The sequence below is a fragment of the Pteropus alecto genome, unplaced genomic scaffold (genome assembly GCF_000325575.1).
Source record: "Pteropus alecto unplaced genomic scaffold, ASM32557v1 scaffold106, whole genome shotgun sequence".
In the NCBI taxonomy this organism is placed as follows: Eukaryota; Metazoa; Chordata; class Mammalia; order Chiroptera; family Pteropodidae; genus Pteropus; species Pteropus alecto.
This window is the reverse complement of record NW_006442103.1, coordinates 2,275,790-2,285,374: the sequence shown is the minus strand read 5'-3', so window position 1 is coordinate 2,285,374 and position 9,585 is coordinate 2,275,790. Positions and strand designations below refer to the sequence as shown.

The following is a 9,585-nucleotide window of genomic DNA, read 5'->3' as shown; positions in this document are numbered from 1 at the left end:
GGCACACCAGTGGGACATATTGACCCTCTGGCCGATTGGTTGTGAGGACTGCCCATGACGGCAGTGGAGAAGCTGTTGTGTAAGGGTTGATCCGACAGAGCATGATTTGCTTTAGCAGGGTTCCGGTGCCTGCCCAGTCTGTCTTTTGGGTGTGTCGTTTGTGGAGGTGGTTGGGTGGTGCTCTGGTGTGGTCTGAAGCTGGTCGCCAGGTGTGTTGGTTCTGGGGTCTCTTGAGAGGTGCTGTGATGCAGGCCAAGTTCAGTCACTGCCTGGGCCCTGTGGGGGGCTACTTGGTATGACCTACGATGTGATCTGCAGATGGTTGTTACTCGTGCTGGGCTTGGAGGTGCCTGAGAGAGGCTAACCTGAGGCTGGCTGCTGCTAGTGCCAGGCTCGGGGCTGCTTAGCAAGAAGATGGGGCATGCCAAGGCCAGACGCTGCTTGTTTGGTGTTTGTGAACCTCTGAGAGATTTTAGGAAAGTCTGCAGCATGAGCCAAGACATGCTATTTGTGCGGACAAGCCACTGGAAGCAACTTGGGTGGGTCTGCAAGTTGCGTGTAGCGGGGGTCTCAGAGAATTGCTAGAGCGGGGTGAATGATGTTAGCCAGGTTGTTGGAGACTCAGATATGGTGCCCACATGCGTGTGCAATGCTGTATGGTGAGAGGGATGAACAAAGAAACAGTGACTTCTGCCAGCAGTTCTGTATTGGAGAAAGCTGCCCCTCTTGTCCTCTCCTTGAAGCCAGGCAATTCAATTCCTTCCTATATGTTCCTGGTATCTTTCAAGCTATTGCTCTAGTGCTGGAGCTCTGAGCAAGTGAGATGATCAGCAAGTAAGTGCATGTATGGGCTCTTTATGGGGAGCATGTGGGACTCCAGCAGCCAACTATCTCACTCCACCACAATCTCCACTGGTTTTCACAGCCGGAAGTTATGAGGACTTCTTTCCTTGCACTGGAACCCTGGGCCGGATTGTCTGGTGTGGGGCCTGGATCCCTCACTCTTCCAGGGGGACCTCTGCAGCCGATGTATCCCTCTTGATATTCAACGGCCACATATAGATGTGAGAACAGAGAGTTTTGCGTCCCTGCTCTTTCTACTGGTGTCAAGATGGCTTCTTTTGTATATCATAAGTTATATAACTTCAGTTTAGTTAGATTTCATGTGAGTCTCAATTATGGTTTTTCTGCAGATTACTTATAATTTCGATGTGATCGTTAGAGAATGCAAACACAGTTTTTAACTACTCCACCATCTTGATCAGAATTTCCACATACATTATGTTCTGATTAAGTGAATGATTAGTAAAAATATTTGGATGTCCCTAATCAGGATGGTAGTTGATGATGACATGGATTGAGCATGGTATCTGTGTATTTCTAATAACATGTCACATTAACAAAAAATTAAACCTACTTAAAGAAAAATATTTTAGTTTGACCCCTTTAGAAGCAGAGCCTGAGATGTGAATTCTTTTGCAAGTGGTATATTGAAAGAAGGCTATCCAGCATTTATTGAAGGGAGTGTGTAGACAGATGATAAAGCTTAACAATGATATGGTTCTAGAACAAGTCTAGACTCAGGCTTATCTTACTGTAAGCACTGGAGAGTATATAACATTACTGAATTTGGTTTACTGGGAGGCAATGGGCTGGGCTTTTAAATACCCTGCTTCTCATTGTCCATGGCCAGGCTAAATCTTTGGCATCTCTAAGCAAGGCGACTTCTATTAACTTAGGGCAATCCTCTGGAGAAGGTACAGATGTGAGCTTCAGCAGCCAATACCTGCAGCAGTTAAAGTATGGAGTTACCAGGCCACTAAAGGGAACTTTAGTGAGCACTAAAAGCATCAGTTAAAGAAAAAAAATAGGGAACCTTTTAATCATTAGTTCTCTTGACTATTTTATGCCATATATGTAGAACTCAGCTCACCTCTGCCCTGCCAGTTGCACTTCTGAGTTTTGTTCCTGCTCAAGAGTTGTCTGGAAACACCCAGACGTTCTTTTCTGCATCATGCTCATTGGGTACAAAATAGGAGCTCTCACCCACAAGTAAAAAATTACACAGCAATTATATTTTAATGGTAGAGAGCTTTCTTAAGATAATGTAAACAGAATATTGGAAGGTAAAAACTAAGAGTTTTGAATGTGTTTAGATCATTCCTTCTCTGATGGGTAAATTGTACCTCTGTTTCCTATTACTACGGAAGTCTGAGAGGTTTGTGACTGGCAAATGGAATTTTCAAATAAACAGAAAGCTCATTATTTATTCAGGCTTATCATCCCTCATCTGTTAATAAAATGTTAAAATCGTTTCCATACATTTTTAAGTGTTAGCCATTCTGGATGGCTCATTTAAGTTGAACATATAAGTTGATTTATAAACTATTGTTTCTACAAATTACCTCTACCTATCTCAAAGTTACACATTATTGTTAGGAGGCATGATGTCTCAAACTTTATAAGATGGGGTATTGGGTATTTGAATACAGAATATCTTATTAAACATCAATTGGCCATAGCAACAAGATCTTTGAAAAAGGAATGTTTATGTTTATTGTCCTGATGCTAGGACATGTTGTACCAATCTAGAGAGAGAGGAAAAAATTAGTTTTCGCAATAGAAACTACAAGTTTTCCAAAGTACAATATTTCAAAAGACTAGAGGCTACATTGTTAATAGGTTGAATTTAAAATATTTCTTCTTACATAACAACACAATTTCATCTTCAATATACCTGGTTTCAGTGAAGGAAACAAAGTTCTTTGAAGAACAATGTCATCATAATAAAATACAAAGGTAAGCAAGAGGCAGGGGTAATTTGAAAACTGAGATGAATTATGACTTCATACTATTTTTTAAACAGGGTATAATATGAAATAGATTTTTTTTTGTGTCAATAATTCACCCACAGATATCCAACAGAGGAAAGAAAGCAGTAGTGGTAGTAATTTTCCTTTATTAGAATGTGAGCTAAAACAAAATTATCAAGCTGAAAAAGAAAAGAAACTACAGTAATGCTCATACTATATTCTTATTTTATGAAAAAGGTTATTTGGTATTAGATCATTCAAACATTTAGAAACAACTCTTATATTTCTATGGACTAGGTTTTATGGCTGAAGTTTATAAAAGTATTGAGCTAGGACTATATGACAGGTGCTGAGCAAATTGTAACAAATAGAAAGATGAGTAAGACAAGATGCTTTCTTCAAATCTTTGGATGTGTAAAGGTACACATTGTGGAAGTATAGACTGGTGCAAGCATTCTAAAGAGCAATTTGTCAATAGTTAGTCAAATAGAAAATGTAAATACAATGTAACCTGGCAATGTCCCTCCTAGGTATAGTTTTCAGGGAAATTCTCACATGTGTTTATTAAAAACAAACACTAGAGAATTCACTATAATGTTGTTTTTGATAGCAGGAAGTTGGAGGCAATCTAGGTAACTGCTACTAATAGCATGTGCTCACTATAAAACACTGTTCAGCAATTAGAGACAAAGGAACAGATAAAAGAATACTGACATGATAGACCATAAAACAGCGTGGGTTGACAGTAAGAACCAGAAGTCAGTCTAGTATAATAGCATTAATGGATGCATGTAAAATAATATATGTCTAACAAGGACCCCTAAGGTGAAAGAATATACTTTAAATACTTTAGAATGACCATTAGGAAAAAAATTAAAATGTAGAATGAGAACGAAAGGAAATGAATAAATTAAACAAATAAATAAATGAAAGAAAAATAAATAAGAAACTCAAAAGAAGATCTTTCATTGGAAAATGATGGAATTAGACCTTTGCCATTAACTGGATGTTTGTGCCCCCTCTACCAATTCATATGTTGAAGCCCTAATCCCCAATGTGATGGTATTTGGAGTGGGAGCCTTTGGAAAGTAATTAAGTTTTGAGGATGGAACCCTCATGAATGGTGTTAGTGTCCTTATAAGAAGAGACATGAGATCATCTCTTCACCACGTGAGGCCATAACCAAGAATTGGGCCCTCATTAAGAACCCAACCATATTGTTACCCTGATCTCAGACTTCTGGCCTCAAGAACCATAAGAAATAAATTTTTGTTGTTTAAGCCACCCAGTCTAAGGTAATTTGTTACAACATCCTGAAACAACTAAAACACTCATGAACTAGTTGAAGGCAATAAACTCTCTACTCCTAATAGAAATATAACTGCAATGAAAATAATTCTGAGTTGTGCTTTTAACAACAAGATATTTTGAAAAAGCTTTACTACTGAACATCTAGCTATAAGCTGTACGTATTTTCACATTAAGCAACCTAAAAAACTGATCCCTATAGGACATTGTCCTTCGCTAGCATAGAAAGCTCTTGTGGCTTTGTACTAGAGCCAGAGGCAGAACGTAGAACCAATTCATATGCACAAACATTCTAGCGCCAGCCCTTGGAATTTCTAAACCTCATGTAGCCATTGTAGAGATTTTTATTTTTCTTCTCTAATTCTATTCCTCCTGTAGTCTTCCCTATCTCAGTAACTGACACCAATGTTCATCTGCTTCACAAGCTATAAACCAGAAGAAATCCAGTCTCACACAACAGTCAGGATGGTAGTTTTAAAAGGCAAACTAGATAAAACTAGTCTCATACTTAAAACCCTACCTTGGTTTTCCATCGCAGAGTAAAATCCGAATTCCTTAATACAGTCTAGAAGGCCCTAGATAAAGTGGACTTTGCCTTTTTCATCTCTTGCCACTTTGCCCTTAACTTATTATGTTTTAGCCACACTTGTCTTTTTTCAGTACTTAAACAGGCCCAGCTCTTTCTTAACCTAACGTCTCCGAGTTGACTGTTTCTCTGCCTCCAGCTGACTCATTTCTTTCAGATCTTATGTTAAAAATGTGCTCAAAGAGTCCTGTTCTGACCACTTACTTTCCGACATAATACTTAATTTATTTTATTCAGAGCATTTAAAGAATTGTTTTGTTATAAGAACTCAAGCATGTCTGAAATATACATTTTAATTTTAAGGTCTCATCTTCCTACAATAGAGGGGATTTTAAACTCAATCTTGGGGACTTTTCCCCTCAGGTTAATGAAAAAATTCAAAGTACTCTGGAGGCCCTGTCATCATAACTCACAGTCTGCTCCATTTCCCATGCCACAGATGTGAGCCTAAATGGCCTCTCTTCTCTGAGGACTGGCTTCCTCCCCAGGGTGCTGCTCCGGGCAGGTTCCCATCTCCACTCCTCCTAGAGCCTGTAGTCTCTTTTCCTAACCTCTGGGTATTGCTTTTATTCTCAAGGAAAGCCTTTCCTTTGTGTTTTTCCAGAGGCACACACTTTCTACTTTTCTTCTAGAACAGCTAGCATACGGTTCTCAATTACTTTTGGTATTTGGAAAGAAACGCTAGGAAGAGAACTGCATATTAGCCTCGTTTTAGCTTTTCTCCCTGACACAAACTTCTCCTGGGCTCTAATGATCCTCACTATAACCCTGTGAAGTTGGTGCTATGATGGTTCCATTGAAAGATTAAAAAGAAATCTGAGTCTCAGAGAATGTAAGCAACTTCCCTCAGATTTCAAATATTTGATGATTTTTTATATGAAATTATGTTAACTTTATTTTTTATGCCTATCAAAGCAAGTTCAAACTCCAAGATTGGGGGAGAAGAATTGGATTAACAGAGAAAAAAGATTTTGGTTTAATATTTAAAACGAGGAACAAAAACTTTCTAACAATTAGTAGTAGTATTCAAGAATAGAATGGTCTTCTTGTAAGACAGTGAATTCTTTCTCCCTGGAAGTCACTTGTCAAATGCATTGGAAAACTAAACACTGTTTGTGGAGGATAATTGTATAAATGCCTTTTCTGGTTTCTATAAGTCTGGGGTGGGGATGTACATATGAAATGTAATTATGAATTTATTCTGGTTAGATTTTGTACTGTGTGGACTATTGGAGAGTCTCTCTTCATGCAATCTTCTGATCTACCTTTTTTTCCATAACTCTGTCCCTCAGTCATTTACCATTCATTATGCTGCTATTTGGGATCCCTGGGAATTCTCACTGATCCCTGGTCTCAAATAGCTTATACTTTTGTCTATAGAAGTAGACAATTTTTCTGTGGTGCCACAAGTTCTGAAACAGAGGTCGGAATTCTGAGAGACTATACAGTAGAGCTTATTAGTGTCTCCCAGTGAACTGAATTAGAAGAAAGAAAAATATTCAGAGTCTGAGTTTATTATGGAAAAAAGAGTAAAAATTTGCCAGGTGGTAAAAGAAAGTAGGGAATTTCAGCTACATTTTAACTCATTGATATGAGAGCTATGGAGATGAAAGGAACTGCAAATAATTTAGTATGATTGGAGAACAAATACCTATGGAAACATAGGAAGGTCGTGATCACAAAGGGCATGCTAGGGATTTTGGACCTTAACCAATAGGTGATGGGAACAATTGAAAGACTTTCGAGGAGGGAAAAACTGCAAAATTATGAAGGTACATAATCTGGAAAAATATCATAGAAGGCATTTCTGTTTAGATTGTTTGCCCATTTCTCCTCTCTCTTAGTGCACAAAATCAAGAATCAACTTGAGTATATTTCTAGCTTCACAGTAATCAGCCTTTTGAGAAATATTCATGATAAGAGATATTTCAGAAAATCTCTTGTGAATATATATTTTTTGATGCTAGTTATAAATATCCAGTGACAGCTAAGAAAGGGAAGAGCCAACGTGTGTTTAACTAGGTTAAAATTTCAACCTCTGTAAATGTTAGAAGCATGACTTCTCCGGAGGAAAAAATTACAAGCAACCTTTAGAAATTTTGATGTATACCTTTTCCATAGTAAGGTTCCCTTTGTTCTTGTTTGTAGCATTGATTATGTCCACGCTGCAGCTTGTCCAATCTGGCAATCCAACAGGGCTCTGTTTTTCCCATGTTCTTGGCCCTGTTCTTAGGACTATGCTAGACCCAGTGGTCCCAGTGGCCCCGTAAGTTTGCTCTGCAGGCCTGCTAGTGAGTTTCCCTATGTCTAGCTGGGCTACATTGCATTAAGCAGGGAAACTTTCTGAGTTTCCAGCCTTCCACATAAAACTCAGAAATGGCATTAACCTCCTCACAGGCCAATAATGACAAGAATAATACAGGCCTTTCAAAAGAAAATACTACGGACGAACCTTATAAGGTAATTTTAAAAAACCCTCTGTCATCTAATACAACTTTTCCCCTTGCTCCCACCCTCCATTACAAATATTGGAGAAATTGTCTCTCTTGCTTTCCTGATTCTTAATTGATCACATTTGGTGCTCTCAGCCTGCTTAGCCTGGCCTCTGTATTAACAACACAAAATTTCGCCACCAATACTGCCCATGTTCTCCTGAGTAAAAAAATTTCCATCACACTTGAAAACAACCTGGTCAAAATGTAGGCTTATTCTACATAACACTTTAATTCTAGAGTTTCTTAATGAAGAATTCTATGAGGCTCTATGTTCATTCTTTTATTTAGATACTTACTTGGTAAACCTAGTTTTACCTGTTCGGATTTCCTTAGGACCACCTATTATTTACTTTACTTTCCCTCAAACCTCAGAACTCTTACTCAGAGGATAAACAACTATAATTAAAGAAAAGCTTTTAGTTGCCTTCAAATAAATGGTTTTCTGGTTTTGTCTTTGGAAGTATAAGTAATAAGTCTCCCAAAGCAGCAACATTGAAACCAGTCTTAAAGGTGAGCATGTCAGGCCACCGGCAGGGTGGGAAAGAAGATACTTTGGTTGCGTATTTGCACTTAACATGAAGAGCAGTCAGGAACAGTAACCAACATCACCTCTAATTACTGCTGTGATTAATATTAAAGAATTGGGTCCCAGGAGGCTTACTTTCCTGAAGAAAATACAGTGTAATATGTTGCAACATTTTTTGTAAAGTTCTCTTATGTTATTAAGGATTTCTCTGTCCTGGTGATTATCCTATCAAACTTCTTTTTATTTGAAATATATTTCTAAAAAAGCAAGTTTTCCCATTTGCGCAGAATTGACCTTTGAAAAATAAACTGCCATTTCATTTTAAGAAAATATCCTATTCTAATTCTACACGTGTATGAATAAAATGTAATTTATTTAAAGACCAAAAAGAAGAAAAAAGAGGGTTTGGTAGAAGCCTCAAGGCCTTTTCTCAACATGCAGTTTGCTTGTCAAACACTGTTTCAGTAATTAAAACAGTTTAATCCTTCTGAACAAAATATTTTCTGCTAAATAAAATATTTTCCTATACTTCTTTCCATTTAAATGTGAGAGACCAAGGTTTCTGAAACACAAGGCAACATGAATTAATAAAAAGCATACATTATTGTGACTAGGTCTTTTGACAACTATCTTATAGATTTGTTGTATCTTTTAAATAATAGACCATATATAAAGGACATAATACAGTGTTCAGTACATGTTAAGTATAAGGGTTTATTTCATTATTTCTTGTAGAACATTGCTTTTTGAAATATTACCTTATGTAGACTTCTGGAAACTGCTCCAACATGAAAAGAGCTTGGAAGTCATCATTACAATTCTTAAAACAAGAAGAAACTAAACAAACTGAAAATTCATGACTTTTCTTGATCTACCAGAAATGAGAGGTCTACCACCTGAAATCTGGTGAGCCAGGTGAAATTAGAGTCATGGCTGAGATTTGCTTACGGAGAAACTCCTGGGTTTTCATGGGTTTTTACCTCCTGAAACTCTGCCAAGGATTCATGTTGAAGATCTGAAAAAAGACCCGTGACTCTGGTAAGGTTTGAGTAATTGTTGTGTAATGTAGCCAGAGTGTTCTCTGTAAAAAAAAAAAAAAAAGGCCTGTTGTCCAAGGGGAAATAGCCTTATCCCACTTTTAGGAAGGGCATTTTTCTCATTCCAGCCTCTTGTAGCCCTCTCGTCTCTCCTAAGTAAGAATAAATATGTAAGAAACAACTGTATGGGTCACAGCCCAAGGACATAAGCTAACATGAACTTAATCATAAAATTATAAAATAATTGTCTTCCCTCAAATCTTACCACCACACCAAGGGGCCCCCAGAATAACAATGGATTATAGATGAAAGAGCTGTGAAACACAGATTCTCTCTGAGAAGTCCTTAGCGAAGACCAAGATCAGTAAAGGAGACAAAGACAAAAATACTAAAGGAATTTAAAGCCTCTGAAACCTACAGCTACAGTGATGAACACAAACTCTCACACTAAGAGCCTATTTACCTCAGTTCCTATTATCCTATATAACATGTCTAGTTTTCTACAAAAATTACAAAGCATGCTAAAAGACAAAAAAAAAAAGAAAGAAAGAAAAAAATCTGAAGAGACAAATTTAACATGAGAACCAGGCTCAAGTATGATACAGATGTTAGAATAATCAAACAAGGCATTTAATACAACTGATTGATATATTAAGAGCTCTGATAGCAAAGTAGACAACATGCAAAAAGAAATGGGAATTTAAACAGAGAAAGAGAAACTCTATGAAGAATAATTAAAAATACTGTAACAGAAATGAAACCCTTTGATGAGCAGATCAGTTGACTTGACATGGCTTGAAGAGATGTCAAAATAATATAT

General features: G+C 37.4%; 1 pseudogene; it reads right to left on the bottom strand.

Annotated features, from left to right (window-relative positions):
- Positions 1–9,585, bottom strand: part of LOC112486173 — a 69,433-nt pseudogene that overhangs the window by 28,209 nt on the left and 31,639 nt on the right.